The sequence below is a fragment of the Cryptomeria japonica genome, chromosome 8 (genome assembly GCF_030272615.1).
Source record: "Cryptomeria japonica chromosome 8, Sugi_1.0, whole genome shotgun sequence".
NCBI lineage: Eukaryota > Viridiplantae > Streptophyta > Pinopsida > Cupressales > Cupressaceae > Cryptomeria > Cryptomeria japonica.
The window spans coordinates 45,076,045-45,095,885 of record NC_081412.1 but is presented as its reverse complement, the minus strand read 5'-3'; positions in this window follow the sequence as shown (position 1 = coordinate 45,095,885).

Sequence of the window (19,841 nt, the reverse complement as noted above, 5' to 3'; positions counted from 1 at the left end):
TGAGAGTACCGGTAGGGATAACATAAGTATTCTGAACATAGCTCTAGTGTTGAGCACCCATTCTTCTGATGTATATCATCATTCTGTCCTTCCATATTTTAAAGTTGTCTTTGTTGAACTTTGGACCTTCCCTCTTCATCATTAGAGTAGGATCTTTACCTCGAGCAGTTAAGCTTACAACATAGAGGACCTGGAAGATGCTCTGATACCAATTGATGAATCAATGATGAATAGTTAGTACCAAACTGGTACTGAGAGGGGGGGTGAATCAGTACTCACAAAAACACTTTTCCTTGAACCAGTTTGACTGAAAACACTGCACTTGACTGGCAAGCAATAACACCGGTCTAAACCAGATTACTACCGGTTAAACATAGTAAGAATGTGAAAGACATAAACCGGTAACTCTTGGCTTTCTTCACAATCTAACATCATATTTCCACTTCACCCATATGCATACACTAGTAACACATCAACAGAAATATAAAGACTTACTGGTTCAACATGCTTTACCGCTTGATAGAGAATAACAAAGCATCACATGAAAAGCATCACAGAACACACATATTTTTCATGTGGAAACCCAACTGGGAATAACCATAGTGGGCATGAATACCCACAAGTTGTTCTTTGAACCCTTTTGAAGTCCGCTCTGTTAGGAGCCTAGTTTAGTTAAAGACTTTACAATAGGTTTTGTTAGGAACTGATCTTGCTAGGGATCTACCGGTTAAGGGTTAAACCCTGTTAAAGGTTACCTTATTAGAGGATTTTAAGAACTCAATGATTTTGAGTCACCTTGTTAAAATATTTACAACAAGCCGGTTAAAGCTACTTTGTTAAGGGATTTTCCAACTATTGAAGTGGTTAGAGGTCAATGAGTATTACAATGATCTGGTAACAACACTTCAATGCCAATGCAGATCCACTTTAGTTCCTTTCTTCTGCAATCACACTCTGCAGGTATCTATTCTCTTATCTGGTTTGGCAAGAATCATGTATCTCTGCACTTAGATACACACACAACATTTTCCAACAAACTCAATATGAAAAACAACATCGACCTAATAGGAAAGATAGGTCGGTAGCATAAACCCTAAACCCTAAACATTTAGGTTAAGCAATTCTGTCAGTTCAATCCGAACATATTGCATTGATTACAACAGTCTTGAATAGATCTCAAGACGTTCTCCATCATTTGTTCTTCACCGCTTCTTGGAGGATGATAACCCATCACGCATTCTCCACTGTTTATAGAGACTTCGTACATTCCTGAGCTAGAGAGGATCAATCTCCTTCATGCAAGATCCTTCATGCGCACAAGGCGGACGTGGCAACACAATCTGTTCTTCATTACAATGCTAACTCATCACATGATGTCATCAGTTGAATCACACAGGCATAGAACATTTCAACCGGAAATCTTGAAGCTAAGACTACCAACCAGTAGTCTTACCATATGAAACCTTGATACAAAACATTCCATATACCCTTTCACTTGGATAGACATACCGCTTCACTTTTTAACATATACCAGTTCACAACATCATATCGGTTCTCTTGCATCACATATACTGATTCTCTTGCATCACATATACCAGTTCACAACATCATACCAGTTCTCTTGCAAGTTGCTTACTTCAATATACCAGTTCTTCTTTATTTATATTTGAATGAATGCCTTGAATATATATTTTAGGGTAAGATATTATTTTATATGGACAGATGCTCTGTTTGCAAAATATTGAAGAGAAATACTTTGGTTTTATTAGACTATTTTAAACAGCTATCTATCCAAAGATAATTGGCTTTCCCAAAATCTAAGGTGGATTATACCTAATTTTCAAAATTAAGGAATTTGATTGGCTTATCTTGTGTGCAGGAAATAATGAGAGGATGATGAATATTTGCCAAAGATTTTTATCGAGACAAAGAATAGAAGACACATTATTAAAGCATCATTTACTATTTTTAAATGTTCTCATTTGTAATTTTTTATTAAACCAAATGGTGTGTCCTTTGGAGGGAAACTATTTGTGTATGAAAGGGTGTGTCCTTTCATATATGCCTTTTGATTCAGATACTTATAGGGAGTCATTTTTTATGTAAAATGGGGAAGGGTCACAAGAACAATAGGCTGTAGGGATTGAATATCATTCTGTATTAGAGAAGTCTATAGAAAGAAGAAGTATCCTTTTGTGCAAGCAATCTGTAATGAAGTATTTACAACTGCGGCTTATGTATGCAATTAGTTCCTGGAGATTAATATACAAGGTTCATTGTCTCTTTTCCAAATATTATGTACACTTTTGTGTTGATGAGTTATCTTTGTCCTCTTGATAAATTTGTTTATAGATTTTCTATGATGTGAATCACATGTTGTTGCATTAAGTGAAAGATTGAGTTCTTATTGTTTGTGTAATGCATATTGAACCTTCATAGTTGATGAAAAATTATCTCTTGAGTTGATAAGATATTTTGTCCACAGAGTGTCATATATATCCCTGGATAGAGGCATTGGTTTGTTATTGGTCTTTTAAGGTTTTGATTTGTATGCATTCAAGGTCCTTGATAGACAAACATTCTTCCCAAATCCTATATGAGCTAATCTCATTTTCAATATACATTCATAATCATCTCTTTTCAAAGCAATCAGTTAAAGCACATAATAAAGCATGGTTTCAGAACAATAATTTGCCAGTTGTGTAAACTTGCTAAAAGGTTTAAATCCACTATAAATAACCTCTTTTTGTTCTTGAGGGGAAAAGGCACACCCACCTAGGTTTAGTGGAGCTTAAAGTGCAGAGGGATTTGGTCTTTGACCATCCCTATTCGTTGGCCAAGGCCGATTGGACTACTTAAGGATTTGGCAAGTCTTTTGGTTTTCCAATCGATGGTTTTGGGCACCAACATCACTGATTCACCCCCCTCTCAGTGGTGCATTTTGTCTAATGGACACACACTTGCATTGAGATCACTTTTTGTATGTATAAGTTAAAGCTCAACCGGCATTTGTTCCAACTGGTATGATGTATTATAGTCTTTAGACTATCGGTGTTTTGTAGAAAGTGTTTACCGATCTTAAGCCATATAAAGACCCCAAGCGGTTTGAGGATCTCAAATGGTATGAAGGAATGAAGCGACACAACTCATATTTCCCAGTCTTCATTATTGTCAAACCGGCAACCAGTATTTTGCTTAAACTGGTATTCTGTATTAACTGGTAATACTCTATGATGAGTTACCATCCACTGATTGTTTGGCTGTGTTGACACTTTAATGGTTCTTTTTGTGTCGTGTTACCGAATATGTCTAGATGCATTGAACCTAGGAAATTGTATTGTAATCCTATTGGACTGACATGAAATCAGATTCCTTTATAAGGACATCATGTCTAGGGTTTTATGCTGTTGCTAGGGTTTAAGGTGGTTGATGAGTTTTTGTAAGTGCGATCTTAATTGAGAAGATCAAGTCTGCGAGGAAAGGTAGAGAGTGAATGTGTTGAAGACTGAAGTAATGCTAGAATGCATTAGGAATGAGATATCAAGGATCTAATTAAGCAGTCTATGCTATTTGCTAGATCACTCACTTGTTGATTACTCACATCTTCAACAGCTCTGTAGCCCTTAACCAGGTAGGCCCAAAAAAGCCTTTTGTAAATCCTCTAACAAGGTGGTTCACATTTGTGGATCTAAAATCTTCTAGCAAGGGAGTCTTTAACTGAACTTATCTCCTAATAGAGATTGAGATTCCTAACAGGATCTGTTCTGGTAAAGAACATTGTATGACCTTAACCGGTCTGGTTCCTATTCTGCAAATAGTTACTTGTGAGTTTCATCTCACCGTGGTTTTTCCCATTTGGGTTTCCACATCAAAATCTCTTGTGTTATGGTGTTTGTGCTTCTTTGGGTAAATGCATTATTTGTTGTTTGGTTTGCATGTGTGCTAACCAGTTTGTTTGCTAAACTGATATACCGGTTTACTAGTAGCCTAGTAAAGTGTTTAAGTACATTGATTTTTGGCATACTAATTCACCCCCCCTCTTAGTACTCATCAATTGGTATCAGAGCCAACCTTTCTATAAGTTTAACCACTTGGAAAGAGATATTGGGGAATACACTATGAGGGAACTTACTCATTAGCTCACTCATTCTGAGCAAGCCTATGATGATCTTATGGTCAAATATAAGGCCTCTCAGGCAAAAAGGAGAGAACATGTTGAAAAACTGATGGAGCTATTTGAGAATAGTTATTCTGATGAAGCGGACATGGAAGCCCTAATCCAAGAAGTAGAAAAGCTGAATGAATCCAATCCCAACCTAAGAAAGGAGTTGGAAGGACTGACTATCCGAATGTGTCAAGAGCTTGAGAACCGGAGGACGGCTGAAGATTTGGTGAAGGACAAAGATCCTGAGATCTCCAAGTTGAAGCAAGAGATCAGTGCAGTTACTACTCACCTTCATGAGAGCAGAATGGAAAAAGAAGAAGTACAAGGTAAACTGAACATAGCCATCTTTGAGAATGCAAACTTGATGGAGACAAATGCTGCTATTTCCAAAGAACTCTCTGAGTCAAAGGAAATACTTTCTAAGTTCAACAAGAGTATTGTTAAGCTAGAGCAAAAGCTTAAATCAGCTAAACTGGTAAAGAATACCAATGGAATTGGTTTCTCTGGTCATGAGGAAGGTGAGACCTCAGGTGAAAATGCTGAAGCATCGAAGAAGCAACTAGCATTCAAAGATAAAGGTAAGCAAAAATTCAAACCTATTTTCTTTAACTGTCTTAAAGAAGGACATACTGCCAATGTATGTAGGAGCAAAGCCTATAATAATTTTCCTTACTTTATAAACAATGTACCTAGATCCAATAAGTTCAATGGTAATTGTTATGCATGCAACAAGTTTGGGCATAGAGCATCTGAATGTAGGTCTGTTATGAACAACACTGGAAGATATCCTCAGTTGACTCAAGGAGTTGGTTCGGAACCTTTTGTGAACCGGAATCACAACCGGTTTAATACCTATAATCATCAGTCGCATAGCGGTGGCTATCAAGTGGCAACCGGATGGAGAGCAAAATGTTGGATTTGCCATGGTCATGGTCACACTAATGCAACATGCAGAAGGAAGAATGGAAACATAAATAATGGACCTTGGAGAACACCTGGAATGGTTTGCTATCATTGCAACAAACCGGGTCATTCAACAAGATTCTGCAGAAGTAGAAAGAGTATATCAGATGATATACCAGCCACTCCAGAAGGAAAAATTGATGTTGAATCCATTCAAGTGGATATGAACAAAACCTAGAAGAAGAAACCAGCGGTGTTGCAAGAAGAACCAGTTTTGCACCTAGTGTGGAAATCACGGAACTGACAAACTAAGCATCAAAAAAGCTTAGGGGGAGAAAATGGTGAAATGTTTCGAACCCCCAGTTCACACCAGTAAAATACCTTAACCGGTATGTATACTTGTCATTAGGTAGAAGACCAGAAATGGTAACAAGCAAATTAGGGTTTATGCCCTAATGCTGGAGCATTTATTGCGATAGGTGAGGAATATGTTTAAAAGGAATTTTCAAATCATTTCTCACTATTTTTTTTCAAGTGAAGAAGTTTTTCAAGTGCAGAGTGATGAAAAAGTGATTTGTGTTGTGATTCAAAGAAATTTTGAAACCTTGAAGAAGATTCAGAAGCAAATATCAAACGGTCAAGAGAAGAACTCAAAGCGGTGATTCAGCAACCGACAAAGTGTGAGGTGAAGTGGAATTAGTAAGCCCTAAATTCTTGATTTCCTAAAATTATTTCTCAAGTTTTCTATTTTATCATGGCTTCCACATCTCATGATAGTTCTAGTGCAACTATTGATTCTATGGACTTCATTAAGCGAAAGTCAAAATACAATGCCCTGTCTCAAGTACCGGCTGGAGTTATAGTAGAAGAAGGCATTTCTTATTATATAGATTGTAAAATTGAAGACCTAGGGTCTCTCACAATCCATTCTCAGCTAGGTCTATTATGTGGGAAGAATAAAAAGATCAAACTGGAGTATAGCATCTTGGAGAAGAAGAAGCTTCAAAATGCGGTTTACTTCCTAGAGGATTTCGCAGATGACCACATCCAAATCATTCTGAGCAGAGTTCATGGTGACAAGATGTATCTTGAGAGAACACATGATATCACACCACAAGCAATTCATGCAGTCACCAGTTTCTACAATACAGGGGAAGTGCCAACCCTAATGAAGGTCAACAAAACTGAAATGTCCAAGCTCACTAGTTCAGTGAGCGACTCACGTGGTATGACCATCAACACAATCAAGGATGATTTGGTCAAGTATGCCTACAGGAAAATTAATTATTTCTCTGCTGTAGAGGTAAATGTCGCTTACAGGATGATCAAGGGGGATGCATCATTTGATCTGTGCACGTGTATGCAAAGACAACTTATCTTGAATCTTAAGTCAATCAAATAGGACAATGCATTGAAACTTAAGTTTGTTCAACTATTGGTAGGGTTATTCTTCTACTTCCAAGGTTATTTCCTAGGAGTTGGAGATATTCAGTGGTCTGCCGACCAACCAATTACTAAGAAGATCAAAGAGAGCCTGCAAGCAGTTGGAACTGGTCAACCTGAAGTTCTAAACAAGTACTTTGATGAGTTCAGATGCAAGATGAGCCAAAGGATAAGGATATCCGATGATATAGTCAAGAAGTATGAGGAGGACATATGCTTCACCATCAAAATTGATGTGTGCATAATAGAGGTGGTTGAGCCTAGACAAGAAGAAGTGGAGCCTATGGACTATGAGGTAATGTATGATATGATAGATGGGTATGCTTCTACCCTACTTGCCTCACCCCTTGATTCTAAGGAAAAGAGAACCAACACTTATTTAGAAAGGGTTACACCTATTGAAGAACCCTCAACAAAGAAATCAAAGGCAGTGCCTTCAGCATCGGCACCGGTTACTGCATCCAGTCCCAAAGTGACTAAGCAGTCACCAGTTAAGAAGAAACCAAAAGTGACACCTACAAAAGTCTTTGAGAGGAAGCGAAAGACAAAAAGCAATACACCTGACTCAGAAGAAATGATATCAGAAGAACCACCTAAGAAGAAGACTACGCAAACAAGGAAAAAGACAAAGAATGAACCGACATCATCTGCACCGGTAAATATTGACATTTCTTCCTACAAACCTTTGACAGATTGTCAAAGAACTATTAAAAATATTAGGAGAAAGTTATTGAATGATTTATTAGACCATTTTGATGATTTCAATGATCAAGAAAAGGAAGAAGTTGAGTAGGAAATTATTAAGTATTTGTGTGCTAATGACCAATCGCCTTTAGAAATTATATCTGAGACACCAGATTCTTTGTATGTCTTTAGACAATAAATGGCACATTGCCATAGAGAAGGAACAAGAAATAAGGGAGAAAGTTTTTTCCCACTACTTTCCTGACTTGTCCAATTCTGAGCTTTTTGAAGTCAATAACCAGAACAAAGGACTCTTCTTCACTAGAAGGAGAAGACTCTAGTTACTAGAAGGGAGAATTGATGATGTTGAAAAAGACACTCATCTTCATATGATGACTACTGTACATACTTATAAAGTACTTCAAGCCAACAAAAAGGCTGAGCAAGAACCGGAAATCATTAAACTGGATGAAGCGTACAACTATGAAGGAGAACAGGTAACTGAGCAAATGGAACCCATTGATGTTGATGCCTTAGATGGCAAAAATGTTACTCGGGGTTCACCATCTAAAGGAACAGAATAGGAGTAGCAGACAAGAGAGGAAAAGAAGCAACAGGAAGTGGTAAGGAAGAGACAAGAAGATGAAGAGGAAAAGAGAAAATAAGAGGAAGAGAAGAAAAAGAAAGAAGAGGAAGAGAAGAAAAAGAAAGAAGTAGAGAAGAAAAAGAAGGAGGATGAAGATGAAGAGAGGTGGAAAGAAGAGGAGAAGAGGAAAAATGAAGAGGAGAAGAAGAAGAATGAAGAGGAGAAGAGAAAGAAGGAAGAGGAAAATAAGAAGGATGAAGAGGAGAAGAGGAAGAAAGAAGAGGAGAAGAAGGAGAATGAAGAAGAAAAGAAGCGGAAAGATGAAGAAAAGAAAAAGGAAGAGGAAAAGAAGCAGCAGGAAGAAGAGCAAAAGAAAAAGGATGAAGAAGAGGAGAAGCAAAGGAAAGAAGAGAAAAGGAAAATAGAAGAAGAGGAAAATAAAAAGATAGAAGAGGAAAAGATAAGAGCTACAGAGAAAGAAGAAGTGGCAAAAAGCACTCAAATGGAAACTCCAAAGGCAACCGGTAGTCAAGCCAAACCGACTGACATTACTAGTCCCATTGACCTCCAGTCTGCAAATGAAATGGAGATACTATAGAGAATTAAGGTTACTCAAGAATGTCTTGAAGTGATAAGGAGGAAGAAGGAGCAAGATGTGATCCAAGCTATGGTGGACACTCTTACCAGTTTGTTACCTGACACAAACCTCCCTAATACTGATTCATCACTAGCACAATTGAAGCTCCTATGCACCATAGTGGATGATCAGGTGTAAAGCCTAGAAGAGGTAGCAAAGGCAAATGCCAAGAAAGAGCATCAAAAGTCTCTCAACATTGCTTCAGTGAAGAAGCTAAATGAGCTCTGGTCTGATCTGCAAAAAGCTCAAAAAAATATAAGGGATGCTCTGGATGAGGGGAATCTACTACTGAGTAAGATTTGTCAACCCCACCTATTTTGTGATGATGTGCTCACCCAAAAGGACAAACTACAATCAGATATGCAGTCATTTATCAGCACCTTCAATATTCCATATGATTCCTTCTCCACATATGGCCAAACCACTCATAGGCTTCAACTCCAGTCTACAAGAATTGAGGCAGAAATATGCAACCAGACAAGGAACTTGCAGGAACTTCAACTGGTCCTACTGCCTAGATTGCAAATTCTCTATAAATGCTATCTAAATCTTGATTCCCTAACGGTCACTCAAGAAATGAGCATGATAGATGCCATGGAAGAATAGGTCTCCTAGATGCAGACAAAGAAAGAAGTGGCTACCTCCCTACTTGAGTCATGGTCCTTATCCATGAAGCAATTTTTGCAGGACTTTAAATCAGTTTTTGACAAGTTTTATTCCTTACTATCATAAACACTTATTATTTAAATACAATTGGAACAAGAGTTAGTGAGATCAACTTTTTTTTGTCATTGTTGGCAAAGGGGGAGAAGTATATAAATTTTGATGTTTTGATATACACTTTCATGTCTATCTCTGATAAAGAGTAGTATACATGTATTTTATGCAAAAGGGATAATGTATATGCTTAGGGGGAGTAATTTTGATTATGGAATATTTTTGTTGTAAAACACTTAGATGTCAAAATTTTCCTAAGTGTTGCCATCAATGCCAAAGGGGGAGATTGTTGGCATTTTTGATGACTATGTTGTGATTGTCATTGATGGACACACACTTGCATTGAGATCACTTTTTGTATGTATAAGTTAAATCTCAACTGGCATTTGTTCCAACCGGTATGATGTATTATAGTCTTTAGACTATCGGTGTTTTGCAGAAAGTGTGTACCGATCTGAAGCGGTATAAAGACCCAAAGCTATTCGAGGATCTCAAACGGTATGAAGGGACGAAGAGGCACAACTCATATCTCCCAATCTTCATTATTGTCAAACCGGCAACCGATATTCTATATGAACTAGTAATACTCTATGATTTGTTACCAACCGGCATTTTGTGATGAGTTACCATCCACCGATTGTTTGGCAGTGCTGACACTTTAACAGTGCTTTTTTTGTCGTGTTACCAAATATGTCTAGATGCATTGAACCTAGGAAATTGTATTGCAATCCTATTGGACCGACATGAAATCAGATTCCTTTATAAGGACATCATGTCTAGGGTTTTATGATGTTGCTAGGGTTTAAGGTGGTTGATGAGTTTTTGTAAGTGCGATCTTAATTGAGAAGATCAAGTCTGTGAGGAAAGGCAAAGAGTGAATGTGTTGAAGACTAAAGTAATGCTAGAATGCATTAGGAATGAGCTATCAAGGATCTAATCAAGCAATCTGTGCTATTTGCTAGATCACTCACTTGTTGATTACTCACATCTTTGACAAGTCTGTAGCCCTTAACTGAGTAGGCCCAAAAGCCTTTTGTAAATCCTCTAACAAGGTGGTTCACATCTGTGGATCTAAAATCCTCTAGCAAGGTAGTCTTTAACCGGACTTATCTCCTAACAGAGATTGAGATTCCTAACAGGATTTGTTATGGTAAAGAACATTGTATGACCTTAACCGGTTTGGTTCCTATTTTGCAGATAGTTACTTGTGAGTTTCATCTCACCGTGGTTTTTCCCATTTGGGTTTCCATGTCAAAATATCTTGTGTTATGGTGTTTGTGCTTCTGTGGGTAAATGCATTATTTGCTATTTGGTTTGCATGTGTGCTAACCGGTTTGTTTGCTAAACTGATATGCCAGTTTACTGGTAGCCTAGTAAAGTGTTTAAGTACATTGATTTTTGGCATACTAATTCACCCCCCCCCCCTCTTAGTATTCATCACTAACAATTGGTATAAGATCTTAGGTTCCCAGCTAGACAATATTTCTCCATCTTCAGTAGATATCGGCCTAAGGACACAATGGTCTATTTAGTGTCGATACCTACTCCAATGTTTAATGGATCTAGCTATGCTATTTGGAGTTGCAAAATAGAAGTCTTCCTATCCTCTCTAGGGTTTGATGTATGGATGTCGGTTATCAATGGTCTATCTAAAAATGTCAGTCCTCCCACCGGATCTGCAGATGAAAGAAGATGCATATGTATTGAAGAAGCCATGAAGGCTATTTTCAGTGGGCTCACCGGTGATATCTCCTCACATGTTGACAAATGCAAAAAAACAAAGAGTGATGAATAATAATGAACAACAAATATCCTAACTAGTACTGAGAGGGGGGGTGAATTAGTACATACAAAAACTTCTCCAATAACTTATCATATTAAAATAATGCTAACCGGTTGTCTTCATTACTGAACTTAACGATGGCAATACCGGTTAAACATAGTAAGAAATCAGACAACTTTAACCTATAAAACTAAATGGTTCAAATATCATTCAATACTTGATAACTACTTCACTTATAAACATATGTGTATGTGGGAAAAGTGGGCTGATAAAACTTAATATGTGAAAATTTAGTTAAATACTAGTCCACACACACACACAGGACTTCTTGATGCAAGCTATGGAGTAACGTAGTGTTACTCAGCTTCCCAAGGAGGGTCCCATGGTTCTCTATCTCACAATGTCCCTCAAACCAATGTTTTGCTCTCAGATCACTGAGTAAAATGGTTCAGGGATGGCAAATGTAAGAACGAGGGATGCTCTGATAGGTTTTAGTATGAAATGGATGTTAAGCTATGTATGATCTTAGAAATGCAATAAACTAGATGATAAGATGACAAGATTAGTATGAATACTATCCTAGCATACTATATTTAGTCTATGATTGAGCTAATATGATAAAGAAAGTACTCTAAACATGCATATCTAGTCTAATTCTTGATCTAAAAGAGGCTAAATGATGAGCATAAAAATGATATGAAAGCTTGAAAGAATTTGAGCATAAGTGTAATGCTTCAAATTTGAAAGATGATTGTTAAGAATGGAGGAATGAGAGCTCTATTTATAGCACAAACAGGGAAATGGATGGTCAAGATTGAATGGTTTAATCAAGGGCCAAGTTTGAAAGTTGGGGATCCATGTGCATAATTGGCACCAATGAAATGGTGACAAATGTCAACATAGGGTTGGGTTAAGAGAAGAGGTTGGAGGCATTAAAGGCCTGAGAAGACCTCATGGTTATCTAAAGGCTAAGGGTCAAGTCTAAGTTAGGCTTACCCACTGGATTAAGAGTTAATCCAAGGATAAACCTTTGTGCAAATGATTAAGAGATAATCATGGTCAAAGCATTAATGGCCTGATGAGACCCTTGGGTTGGATAGAGGTTGAGTCAAAACAAATGTTTTAACCATGTAGGGGGTTTTGAGTTAACCATTAATGGTTATTGGAGACTTTGGCGATTAAGTGGTTGAAGGTTGAAAGCCTTCAATGGTTATCAAATACTTTGAGCCATTTAGTGGTTGAAGGTTGAAAACCTTTAATGGTTATCAAAGACTTTAAGGTTTGAGAAGTGACATCCCTTTGCTTAGGGATGTGACAAAGTTTAGAGGAGGGGTTAGGTTAATTAGAAGTGATTAGAAGATTCTAGAAGGGATTAGAAAGGGGTTTGGGATTTTGGAAGTGGATGGAGGGATAATAGGATTTAATTGAAATAATTTAATTCATTCAATTGAGTTGTAATTAAATAAATTTGATTTATTCAATTTGGGATAACTATTTAATTAAATTTGAATTTAATTAAAAGTGGATAGGGGGGATTTAATTGAATAAAATGATTTATTCATTAAATGGTATAGTGAATTTAATTTAAATAAATTAAATAATTTATTTCATAAAATAGAAGAATGTGGATAATTTAATTAAATTGGATTTAATCAAATAGAAAAATGAACATTAAATATTCATTTAGGAATATGGTCATTTTTATACATCTACATTTTGCCCCTCTTTGAAGTGACGTGTGTGCACATGTTATTTCAAAGAAAATGATGCTTTATCATGATTTATGATCTAATGCAATTTTTGTGTCGCTCTTTTGATGTGCCAGTCGTGCCCCAGATTTGATTTGATGCGTGATGCCCCCTCGGGAGATGAATCAATTTTTTTGGAAAATTGTTGATTTAATTTGATGAAGTTCGTATGATGTGTATGATTTCATGCATGTAAAAAATGTGCAGATTGATTCATCTCCCGATAAGTTACAACTGTTTTTGTATAGGGGAGACCGCGACCATATTATAGGTGCATTGGGCTAACCCTAATTTCATTTTCCTCCTATAAAAGGGGAAAAGGGCTTGATTGAGACTCATTTGTGCTTTGTTGACTTTGGAGAAAGAGAATTTTCTCTGGAGAGAAAATGCCTATTCCCTATCACAGACACCGTTTTGAGTGCGTTCGGAGGTACCAGAGACCTGTAGTGCGTGGACCACCAGTAAGTCAATGTTTTTAACCCTCTTTTGATTTTTGGTTTTGTCGTTTTCAGTCAGTTTTTGAATTTTAAAGTTCAGGTTTACCAGTTTAGAGCCTCTAGGGTCCACAGTAGCACATACGAAGTGTGAAGTAGCACATCGAGTTCAAATTTAGGGGTTGTGTCCAAAAAATGTAGGCTAGCGCATAAAACTATTAGGTTAGCGCATGGATGGATAATAGCGCATAGAAAGTGTTGGGTAGCACTTCCAGTCAGCAGGTTAGCGCGTAGGGGTGACCTAGCGCATAGGAGTCGTAGGGGTTCACATAGGAAAAGGGGTTTAGCTTGTAGGAATAACCTAGTGCATAGGGCTAAATGGGTAGCGCCTAGGAGGGATAGATTAATGCGTAGACAGAGTCTAGCGCATAGGGTGGGTTAGGTAGCGCTTGGGGGAAAAGAGTAGCGCGTAGACAGAGTCTAGAGCATAGGACAAATAGATTAGCACGTAGGAAAAGTAGCCTAGCGCGTGGGAGGTTTTTAGCGCATTGAATAACTATTTTAGTGTAGCATCGTAAATTGTACGCACTTGCTAGGGTGGTACAATTTCACACCTAGTTTAGCACCCGCCTTGGCGCATTTTGTATTTTGCATTGCATTTCCCCTTTAGCACTTAATTAATTAAATTAATTAGGTCTAAGGTCCTATTTTATCATTTCCTACATCATAAAGTTGGGCCCTTTCATTAAAGTGTGCCCTTTTCATTTTATTCCTCCTATACATCATTTAATCAAAAACCCTAATTAGGTCCTATTTTGAACTTGGGGGCCTGATTTCGGGGGTCAAAACATCTCAAAATCACCTGTAACTTTGGGATTTTCTCTAAAATCATCATATCTGACGGCCCTGAAAATTTGGTGAAAAGTTGTCGGGACCATGGCGCCCGGTGCACATGGTCCTGGACATTTTTCCCAAAATTTTGGGAGCACGATCCAATCATAAAATAAAGCTTAACCCCAAGAAATTGGCGGGATATTCAATCTCTAAGTCGGCCTAAAGTCGAAATTAAGACCTAGGGTTTCATACATAAGAGCTCTCTTTCTTCATTTGAAAGGATCCGATTTTTGTTTTCAGGAACCTCATATGCAGCAAAAGAGCAAATCTTTGAAGACTTCAACAACATTCAACATCCTTTTATCAAGCATTTTTAAATTTCATTCATCCATTTAGGGCTTGGAAGACATTGAAGAACAATAAGAGATTACCGACTGAAGATTGGCTTGTACTCCTCCCTTGAGGGTTGGGTATGATTTCATGTTGTTTTCATGTCTTTGCATAAGCTTCAATATATCCTTTATTCATGCTTTAGATCACTTTGCATCTTGATTTAGAGCATTCACATTATCATTTACAAGAAATTAGGGTTTACTTTCTAGGTTGCTCTAGTTTGCTTTCTTGCATTTAAGGACCTTGCACACACACTAGGTCTGCACACACAATACATTTTACAATACAACTTGGCTATTCGTGGAGGTGGAAATCACCAAAGCGGGGGTTTGACTAAGGCAAAACCCTATATAGCCGCCCACCACACCTTTTCAGATATAAGTGCAGGTTTCGGGACTCAGACGACGCCGTAGGTTGCAGATCCGGGAGAAGCAGACTGAGACTGACCTTCCCACCAAATTTCAGAGCAAAAACCAGGATAGGGGCGTGGAGCACCCTGGTCCTGCCAGGACAGGGGTGCTGGGTACCCTGGTACTTGGGACAGGGGTGCTGGGCGCCCTGGTCCTCCTAACAGACAGCATTTTCACCATTTTTGACAGCTTTTTCCAGAGTGCAAAACAACAGTTTTCGGAGTAGTTTCAGGGGCAGAATCAGGACAGTGGCACCCACGCCCTCGTCCCGAACATTTTCACTTAGATTTTAACTCCGGGTATGCATTTACATTCTTGTCTTGTCCTTGTGTTTACAGCTTTCCATCATTTAAGTTCAATTCTGTAATCTTGTTATTAGTTCATATTTGCACTTTGGGGTTAGGGATTGAACTTGCATCATTTTATCTTTCAATTACAACAAAGGAATAGAAATCCTAATAGGTAGCCCGTGGCTCTCTCTTCCACAAAAAGAAGTAGCCAATTGTGTGATACCTCTAGGCTCTTTCGTATTCCACAAGTGTGTGGTTGAAAGTGGGATTAGGGCATGCTTGCTTAGTGTCACTTTTTCTCCTACACATTTAGCGCATCTGAAATTTTTTGCAGAATTGGCCGATTTGAAAATTTGTTTTGTTTGCCTATCGTGTTTTGATGAATTTTTCCAAAATGAGTGTTTGTATAACTTGTTTTGATTTGCGAGTTTTCAGTTATGTATAGATATCAATCTATTGTTTTGATCAAAATATGATGTATTTGCATGTTCTGTTTCAAGTTCAATGTGTGTGAAGCCTGAGTTGTATTACAAGCCAATATGGGTTGGAAACTTGAGTTGTTTTACAAGCTGATATGGGTGGGAAAATTGAGTTGTTTTACAAGTTTATGTGATTGTGGAGACTTGAGTTGTATTACAAGTTTTGATATGGTTTTTGAGAACTTGAGTTGTTTTACAAGTTGATATGAAATGATAGGATTTTGAACTTTGATGTAGATGAGCAAATTGTTTCATGTTGTTGATGTAAATTGTATTTTGATATCTTTGTGTTGATGTGGAAACTGATATTGGATATGTTTTATTTTTTGACAGGAGCGATTGGGTGTTGTACAGTCGAGGGAGAGATTCTCGAGAACGTGGATGTTGATACCACGATTGTCACAGACAGATTTGGATATTATTGAGAGATGTGGATTGACCTCTCTTCTGGATATGCCTCGATTCACTGTGAACCGAGGGCTTTTGACAGTGTTGGCACAGAGGTGGCATAGCGACACGAACACCTTTCATTTTGCCATTGGAGAGATGACAATGACACCGGAGGATTGCTACCGGATTTTGCGGATTCCTGTAGTAGGGGCACTACTTCCCTATGAGCAGTTAGAGGAGGGTGGCATAGAGGCACTGTGCCGCATATTTCAGGATGACACAGTTTGTGGCTATGAGATCCCTTGGTAGGAGTTTTTTGATTTGGGTTATGCACCTCTACCATCTGTACTGGCAGGATTCATTGGGGGATTCCTTTGTCCTAATCGTAGGTCAAAGGGATTCTCGGTGGGATGGGGGTTAGTGTTGGAGGAGATGGTCACACAGGGCCAAAGATTTGCATGGGGGTCAGCGATGCTGGCTCATTTATACTAGAGTTTGCATGAGGTAGTATACCTCGGGTATGGCAGTTTGTCAGTTAGCGTGACCCTATTATAGGTATGGTGCTGGGAGCACATTCCAGCAGCGAGGCCACTAGCAGATAGAAACAGGCCCATAGTTGCAGCATATGCCTATGGATATAGAGGTCTAGTTGTCCAGCGTAAGCTGGGCAAATTAGAGCATTGGAGGAGGGTTTTTGACAACATAGATACGGTCACCTGGAGATCGTATATAGGTTGTGAGGTATGGGCAGAGGATGGGCTAGAGATGCCCTTTGTATTTATGATGAGGTATCTAATTGGGAGGACCCCATTCGTCATTGAGTGGTTTATGGTGACCCAAGTTTTGAGGCAGTTCGGGTGCCAGCAGGGTGTTTCATAGGGAGCGTGCCTTTATGCACGGTGGCAGCAGGATGTGGCCGATTGGAGGCCGACTATAGATAGTGCCATGGCAGTGGAGGAGTTTGTGGGGTTGGCCGGGCAGATCTGGGACTATGCCCCAGAGATCCAGGATGCGGGGATGATAGATGAGTTCGCTCGATTGTTTGCTGCGTGGGCGGTGGCTAGGATCTCGGATCCGAAGGAGATGAGGCCAGCATTTGACTCGGATGAGGAGGAGGGAGATGGGGGAGATGATGGAGATGATGGGGATGATGGAGGAGGAGGAGGAGCCAGAGGGAGGCAGGGAGAGAGAGGGAGGAGAGGAGTGGATAGAGCAGTCAGACAAGGGAGGATAGACAGGGGGAGAGGTGGATTGGCTATTGGAGCCAGTGGAGAGGGGAGAGTGGGGGAGGTATTAGCTGCAGTGGGTGGTGAGGAGGAGCTGAGGAGACCAGCATAGAGGAGGAGGGAAGATGTACTCCCACCTCCAGCACAGGTACCGTTGTAGGTTCGAGTGCCAAGTCATGTGGAGGATGCGCAGATCTGGACCTTGCAGATTACCGTTCAGCAGCTGCAGGCACAAATTTTGACCTATCAGCGGCAGATTTCTCAGTTGACCACTGAGAGAGATACTGAGATAGAGCGGCGAGGATGAGTGAAGGAGATGGTGGTGAGTGTGCAGAGAGCAGCGGCAGGTGGTCTGATGAGAGACACCCTTAGAGAGCTGACACGGAGAGTGCAGGAGGCAGAGTATTATAGGCGGCATTATGAGGCTGCAGTACCCAGGGATCAGCGAGTGGAGAGTTTTGCATAGTCAAGATCTAGTCGATCTCAAGCCGCTGGGTCACGGTCGGAGAGCCGAGGTGTGACGGGGCCACCGAGATAGGACCCTCCCGGAGATCCAGGGGTGGGTGTATCTAGAGCGAGATCATCTCCGTCAGGAGATAGTCATACTTGAGAGACAGGGTCTCTATTGTATTTTTGAGTAGTTGTTATTTGTTGTACTAGACACAATGTTTGGACACATTTTGTACATTTTGATCAGTTTTGAGATATATATATATATATACGGCACCATTTTTGATCATGTGATGTGTTGATATGGTTGTATTTATTTTATGTGATGATGTAATGCTTAAATATATGATGTAATGTATGATGTAGGATGTATGCTTTTATATGCTGTGAGATGTATCTTGAAAATGAGATGTATGTTTTGATATGCAACTAAATGTAATCTTGATATGTAAATGATGTTAAAATGATATGCAAACATGCTTAAATGATATGCAACTACTGGTAAAATGATCTGCAACTAAATTGTAAAATGATATGCAACTAATTGTAAAATGATATGCAACTTATGTTTTTGGTAGCATCCTCATTCTGCATTTGCCATCCGATATAGCCATTTTGCTTTCTTTGTAAATATCATCATTGAGCATTTATTGATTTTTGGATATGTTGAAAATTTATACAAGCATAATGGTATAATTGAACCATAATGACTTGAGAAAAATTTACATGATGTTTGATTTTGCAAGATAGCACAAGCGTCAAGGTATAATTGAACCAGGACGACTTGAGTGCGCATTGTGTAAATAGACAAGATTTGATTATTTGTATGCGTGAAGTGGAGTCAAGCCTTTAGTGATATTCGATGTATCATGTCTTGAGGCAAGTATTCACACAGTACAAGTGATCGCCTCCCAGACAGAAGACTAAGAAAATATTGGAAGTTCCCCTTGACCTCTAGCAATGAAGCATTTAGTGAGACAAGGAAGAGAATCCAATAATGCAAAAAGTTCAAAACGCAAAACTAGTTAAGATTTTATGCTATAGTGCAACATTCAGTACTTCAGAAAATCATCCATCTTTGGTATTTGTGTGAATTGTCTGTGTTTTGGTTTTTGCGATGAAGCGTAGTGTTGTTTGTTGGATGTCATGCCTCTGATTTTGGTGATATTTTGTGAAGTTTGGAATGTTTGCAAGTTTTTGAACCAATGAATGCCCCTAGCTGAGTGTGCCTCTTGATGTGAATATATACAGTGATTCCAAGCCATGGTGTATTAGTGGTAGGAGGATATATATAGATAAATCAGGATAGTGACTATGCTAAGTATGTCCTGAATGGATATTTGCTAAGTGTCAGGAGATGGCCGATAGTGTTTGTATGGATAACATGGTATGGAAATAGATATAGGAGCCATTCTTTCACAAGAGCGCCTGTTTACCAGGTTTTCACCCTTTGTTTTTATTGTAATTTGTTTTTTCTTTTTCTGGATTTTTTGATTTTTTTTTTTTGTTTTGGGCTTTTTCCGTGTACTAGGCTACTTTAAGTATAGTACCTTTTCAGATGGATGATATTAGTTGGTTTGTCAAGCACATCTCCTTCAAAATTTGTTAGCTGATAAGCACCTAATCCATAAACTGATATGATAACATAAGGACCCAACCAGTTAGGTTCAAATTTCCCTTTCTTTTCTCGATCTTGCTGATTTCTTGGATTTTCTTTGAGTACTAGGTCACCAACCTTGAAGTTGCGGGGAATGACCTTGTGATTGTAGCTCCTGCACATGCGTTGCTGATATGCTTTGAGATGAGTATAAGTATGTTGGCGTCTTTCATCTAATGGCTCAAGTTCTTGTAGTCGGTTAACTCGATACTCTTCATCTGGGATTAAGCCTTTCAAAGAGACTCTGAGAGATGGGATCTCTACCTCCATGGGTAAAATAGCCTCTGATCCATATACCAATGAGTATGGTGTTGCTCCTGTAGGTGTGCGGATGCTGGTTCTGTATGCCTAAAGTGATGGATTGAGTTGTACGTGCCAATCTTTGCCTGCATCATTCACTGTTTTCTTGAGGATTTTCAGTATTGTTTTGTTAGATGCTTCCACTTGACCATTTCCCTGTGGGTAATATGGTGTAGAGAACCTATGTTGGATTTTGAATTTTTTACATAGTTTCGGTACATCTTGATTCTTGAAGGGCCGTCCATTATCTGTGATGATTGAACTTGGAATACCATATCTACAAATTAGATAATTGAGGATAAGAGAGGCAAT